This window comes from Camelus bactrianus, chromosome 14 (genome assembly GCF_048773025.1).
Source record: "Camelus bactrianus isolate YW-2024 breed Bactrian camel chromosome 14, ASM4877302v1, whole genome shotgun sequence".
Classification (NCBI taxonomy): domain Eukaryota; kingdom Metazoa; phylum Chordata; class Mammalia; order Artiodactyla; family Camelidae; genus Camelus; species Camelus bactrianus.
This window is the reverse complement of record NC_133552.1, coordinates 36,173,757-36,179,756: the sequence shown is the minus strand read 5'-3', so window position 1 is coordinate 36,179,756 and position 6,000 is coordinate 36,173,757. Positions and strand designations below refer to the sequence as shown.

Here is a 6,000-nt window from a genome sequence, read left to right as displayed (position 1 = left end):
GTTTCTTAAAGTTTCCAGAAAGGTTCTGAGGCCTTGGACATTTCCAGGGTAGTTATATTGGAGGTCAGCACTCGGTGGCGGCCATTAAAGAACTCATATAGTCTCAAGGTAAGTCCAAAGCATAAACCTTGGAAGGTCTTGACAAGACAAGAAATTTGGACTATTTAACCAGTGACACAACAAAATCTAAGTAGACACAAAAGTTGGACTGTTAGCCATTAGGGAGTATGTCACTTTAAATATATATTTTTGTGGAAAAGAGTAATAGATTTATTGCTAGTGAGAATCTTAGGAGCCAAAATTGCAAAATTGGTGGGCATGGGTTCAAGCAGTTAAAAGCTACTAGAGTGATTCCCATCTAACTCTTAAGACTCCCTTACTAGGATAAGTTATTCATAGAATGAGTTAGATATATACTATCCCACTCCAACCTCAAGGAACTTTTCCATGCAACAAGGTACACTGTAAAATAACGCAAAATTCCCATCCCAGTTGCACATCCCTCTTAGGTGTTAATTTGGCTTCATGAGACCCAAGGCTTAGTTAAAGAAATAGGATCCTCAAGTTTCAAAGAATTAAGCACACCACCTTCTGGCACACGTGCTTAATTTATGTTTAAAAACTGTGGTCTCAGAAACTGCAGATATTTACCAAAATGGCAAAATCTTAGTAATACAGCCTAGAATTAAAGTAGCCATTATGGGAATGTTCAAAATAGACAAGATCATTCATTTAAGAAGTACAATTGAAAGCAAGTCTTCTAAATTAAACAGACAGGATGAAATTTCTGTTTTAATTGGCATGCAGAAGGCTCCAAAAGGCTTCAAGATTCCAAAATAATGTCAGTGAAATGTTCATTGGAAAAGATTAATGATCAATTAAGGCACAAAAATTAACAAAAACAGAAGATTGTAAGACTGGCATTACTCCTACTATTCCTATCATCTTCTGCTTGAGTTCTCAGTCTATTAATTATCTAACCAAATTGCCTCTCTGAAAAGACCACAAGACTGTAAACAAGTCTACCAAGTTTATGGCCTTGCAACTGGAATGGCTCCAAGGTCACAAATCTAAAATAACACCTGGTTACACCCTCTTAGGGGTTCATCATTAAACATTGACCCAAAAATTGGTGTTTCATTTGCAATCAACTGCAACACTGGAAAAAATACTATCCTTGACAGTTTTGTGCAAATGCTTTGACACCAACTTGAATCTCCCTACAACTACCCTCAAAAGTGGATCCCATTTTGTCCCCTCCCAGGGTTGACAGGACTCCAAGTTATGTTCTGGTAAACTGCAACTAGTTATTCATTCAAACAACTGAGGGGAACGTAAGATTAAAGTTAATGGAAAACTTTGCCATATTGTGGTAGAAACAGAACTACAGTCTACTTTTAATGCCACTTTCTCAGGAGCCTGAAGATAGAATCATGGGGAAACTGGCAGAAACCAGTGAAGGGTGAAAATTCTTACCAAAGTTAGCTCTCCTGGATTTCTGCAATGACCAGGAAAAGAAGGTAAATTTTTAAGTTGTTCCTTCCCTTCCAAATCCAGACTCTTGTGAATTTGTTTTTGATGTATCCATTGGTTATTGATCCTTTTTTGTTCCAGGGACAGCTTTGTCTTCTTGTTCATCTCATTTAATATCCTGAGAACTGAGCTTGAGTTTCTTCCTGCCTGGAGCATGTAGGTTGTTGATACTTGCATATGAATACAGCTCAATGATTAGGATGGGGGCCCAAAAATATGGCCTGACGTAAATGTGGGTTGTGGTATATTTGTGGCAAGGGTCCTACTGGATATTGTCAGCTCTCAAGGGAATTATAAAATCTTTCCTTCAGGTAACCTTGGGAATGGCTATGGATCTAGGGAGAGTGGTATCTTTTGCACACTCCTTGGGGATGCCGCTTGTGTCCATGAGGGTTTTCAGTACTGTCAGGAATATTAACTGTTCTGGATGAAACATAACTAGACATTTCAAAGATTTTTCTTTGAAGTAGTTCTGTGATCAGAAGTTGGCCAAATTGGAGGGTGATACTCAGAGTCTGATAGAATTTTTTAAAATATTGATTGATTGATTGATTGATTTTTGGGAGGGGAGGTAATTAGATTTATTTATTTACTTATTAATTTTAATGGCAGTATTGGGGATTGAACCCAGGACCTCATGCTTGCTAAGTACATGCTCTACCACTGAGATATACCCTCCCCCCTAGAAAAAAAATTTTAGGCCTCTTCCCTAAGCTAATTGAAACTACACACCAAGAGGGAAAGAAAAACATTCCAAAGACAAATAGCTCTAAGTCTAGAATATAGGAACTTTAAATTTCTATCTTAGTGAAAGTTCTCCGTGATTTAAAGAAGCAAATTCAAGGGAATGTAATTAGATAGATGGGTCAGCCCCTTGATATCATCCAGGTTGCCACTGAATTGAAAAAAATTGGAAGACTCTTTAAATTCTATAGCACTTTATAACTTTCAGATCACACATGGCTTCATATAATCCCATAATTACCCTTTGTAAAAAATTTTCTATGCTTATGCTTATATTGCCCCTCCCTGTTTCCTCTCCCCACTAGTAACCAATGGTTTGTTCTCTATATCTCTGTGTCCGCTTCTTTTTTGTTTAATTCACTTATTTGTTTTATTTTTTAGATTCTACATATAAGTGATATTGTAAAGTATTTGTCTTTCTCTGTCTGAATTATTTCGCTTAGCATAATGCCCTCCAGTCTGTCTAAGTTGCTGCAAATTTTCATTTTTTTGGCTGAGTAATATTTTATTGTGTGTGTGTGTGTATCTATATATCTATATATATCTATATCTATATCTATATACACATAATTTATCCATTCATCTATTGATGGACACTTAGTTTGATTCCAAATCTTGACAACTGTAAATAGTGCTGCTATGAACATTGAGGTGCATGTATCTTTTCAAATTAGTGTTTTCATTTTGGGTATATACACAGGAGTGGAATTGCTGGGTAATATGCCACCCAACTATTTGAGAAATTAAAAACAACTGTTTTTGTCTTATAAATTGAGTCTGTACAGGAAGAGAAAAAGCCCAACTATCCTTTTAACAAGTCTCCAGATCTACCTTATTTTTCAAAAGACTTGTAGGTATTGTCAAAGATATGAACTTAGGGAATAAAACTTAGTGGAACTTATATTTTTTCTTTTTTCCTTTTGATATGTAAATATGCTACCTGATCTTCTCTAGCAAACACAGAGGTAGATATTATCAGATGGAAAATTAAAAAAAAAATGGAAGGGGTATTTGAAGACTGGGACTATGATAAAACTTCAAAATCTTTGGCACAAATATCAGTGAAAAGTTTAAGCCATCTGAGAAGAAAACCTTAACTTACCCCATTTGCTAGAAACATGATTTTTATCCAATTATTCTTTATAAATGAATGAGTTTTGTATTGTTGTAACTTTCTCATGACTAAAATTTTTAAATGAAAACTGTAAGATCTTTGTTTGCATCTGTCTGTAAGTTTATATATGTCTGTGTCATACATGTGTAATATTTTTGTACCTTCAGATTGTGTTGCCAAAATTAATTTGTAAACAGTTGTATTTAATTAAAGATAAATAAGAATATTATAAACCAAGTATACTCTCAGAAATATAAAAACTAACCCAAATGTTTTTCATGTTTATATGATCTACAATAATTTTCAATAAATAAAGTTTAAGTTTATTGATTTAATTTAAAGAGGCATGTCTTGAATAGAAGACAGGAAAGTAGGCATCTTTGTCTTGTTCCAGATTTTAATGAGAAAGCTTTCAGCTTTTTACTATTGAGTATTTGTTTGCTGTACTTCTGTCATAAATAGTTTTTAGGTTGAGATATGTTCCCTCTACACCCAATAACTAGTGCCAAAGCAATACTGAAGAAAAGGAATGAAGCTAGAGAAATAACCTTCCCAGACTTAAGACAATACTACAAAGCTACAGTAATCAAAACAGTGTGGCATTGGCACAAAAACAGACATTTGAATACATGGAAAATAACATAGAGCCCAGAAATAAACCCACACACCTATAGTCAATCAATCTTCAACAAAGGAAACAAGAATATACAGTGGAGGAAAGAGTATCTTTGGCAAGTGGCATTCGGAAAGCTGGGCAGCTGCCTTTAAATCAATGAAATTAGAACATTCCATCACATTATTCTTAAAAATAAACTCAAAATGGCTTAAAGACTTAAACATAAAACAGAACACCATAGATCTTCTACGAGAGAAAAATAGGCAAAGCAGTCTTTGATATAAATTGTATCACTGTTTTCCTAGGTCTGTCTCCCAAGGCAAAAGAAATAAAAGCAAAAATAAACAAATGAGACCTAATCAAACTTATAAGCTTTTGCACAGCAAAGGAAACCATAAACAAAACAAAAAGACAACCTACAAAATGCAACTGACAAGGGCTTAACTTTCAGAATATACAAAGAAATCATACAACTTAATAACAAAAACAAACAATCCAATAAAAAAATAGAAGACCTAAATAAATATTTCTCCAAAGACATACAAATGATCAATAGGGACATGAAAGGTGCTAAATATTGCTAATTATCAAATACATAAATGCAAATTAAAACTACAGTGAGGTATCACATTATACCAGTAAAAGTGGCCATCATTAAAAAGTACACATATAATAAAATTGGAGAGAATGTGGAGAGAATGAAGCCCACTTACACTGTCAATGAGAATGTAATTTGGTGCAGCCACTATGGAAAACAGTATGGGGATTCCTTAAAAAAAAAAACAAAACTAAACTAAAAATAGAAGTTTCATGTGATCCAGCAATCCCATTCCTGGGCATATATCTGGAGAAAACACTAATTCAAAAATATACATGCACCCCAATGTTCATTGCAGCACTATTTACAATAGCCAAGACATAGAAGCAACCTAAATGTCCATCAACAGATGATTGGATAAAAATGTGGTATATGTATATGATGGAATACTACTCAGCCATTAAAAAAGAAAGAAATAATACCATTTGCACTAACATGGATAGACCTAAAGATTATCCTATTAAGTGAAGAAAGTCAGACAGAGAAAGACAAAAATCAGATGATATCACTTGTATTAGGAATAAGAAAAATGATATCAATGAACATATTTATAAAACAGAAAGAGACTCACAGACATAGAAAATAAGCTTATGGTTACCAAAGGGGAAAGGAAAGGGGAGGGATAAATTAGGAGTTTGAGATTAGCAGATACAAGCTACTATATACAAAATAGATTTCAAAACAAAACAAAACAAAACAAGGCCTTAGTGTATAATACAGGGAACTACATTCAATACCTTGTAATAACCTATAATAAAAAAATGAAAATGAATATATATATTATATAAAATGGAATCACTAAGTTGCACAACAAAAACTAACACATTAAAAATGACTATACTTCAATAAAAAGGCATGTCTTGAGAGCTATCATTGTTAAATATAATGCAGACATTCAACTTTGAATTTACTTATGTTTACTAAAATTCAAATAAGCTCATGTTATCTCTGTTACAGAATTTGTCAGCAAGAAAAATAAGGTAATGCTTAGTTTTTTAATGTCTTGTGAAATGTTCACATATAATCTAAGCATAAGTGTTAAGAATGAATAAATTAATTATATATAGCTAAAGTAAAAGTTTCTAAATGAACTTTTCAATAATTATGCTTATGATATGTCTACTTAAAATAGTTTCCAAAATCTTTTTGATAACTTGAAACGTTAAAATTATACTGAAGTAAGTTAAATGATGAATATTTGTTGAAAACTAGATCATTTCTAAATAAAACAAAAACTGGAACATTAATTACTGAATGTGAGTTTATACACTTTTTACCTCCTATTACAGAAAAACTAAAGATATGTGATTTGTTAGTAATCTTGTGACACATTGAAAAATTTACTGTCAGGGAGAATATATTTCTGTAAATAATGAAATGTATTTAAAAATTTGT

At 32.9% G+C, this 6,000-nt stretch overlaps 1 long non-coding RNA gene across 2 annotated transcripts in view; it reads left to right on the top strand.

Annotated features, from left to right (window-relative positions):
- Window positions 1-1,384: 1,384 nt before the first annotated feature.
- The window catches only part of LOC141579815 (uncharacterized), a 74,546-nt gene continuing 69,930 nt past the window's right edge, over window positions 1,385-6,000 (top strand). For both annotated transcript variants that reach the window (XR_012511827.1, XR_012511828.1), the window contains exon 1: window positions 1,385-1,520. This is a non-coding gene — a long non-coding RNA (uncharacterized LOC141579815). The remainder of the gene's footprint in view (window positions 1,521-6,000) is intronic.